Source organism: Otolemur garnettii, unplaced genomic scaffold (assembly GCF_000181295.1).
Source record: "Otolemur garnettii isolate 467f Iridium unplaced genomic scaffold, OtoGar3 scaffold00020, whole genome shotgun sequence".
Taxonomy (NCBI): Eukaryota; Metazoa; Chordata; class Mammalia; order Primates; family Galagidae; genus Otolemur; species Otolemur garnettii.
This window is the reverse complement of record NW_003852415.1, coordinates 17,071,712-17,071,947: the sequence shown is the minus strand read 5'-3', so window position 1 is coordinate 17,071,947 and position 236 is coordinate 17,071,712.

The following is a 236-nucleotide window of genomic DNA, read 5'->3' as shown; positions in this document are numbered from 1 at the left end:
ACCTCCAACTCCTGGGCTTAGGCAATTCTCTTGCCTCAGCCTCCTGAGTAGCTGGGACTATAGGTGCCCGTCACAACACCCGGCCATTTTTTTGTTGCAGTTCGGCCAGGGCTGGGTTTGAACCTACCATCCTTGGCATATGGGGCCGGGACCCTACCCACTGAGCCACAGGCGCGGCCCAGTAAAAGGTCTCTTTTATTATCGAATCAGAAACCCCTATGTTATGCAGCCTCATA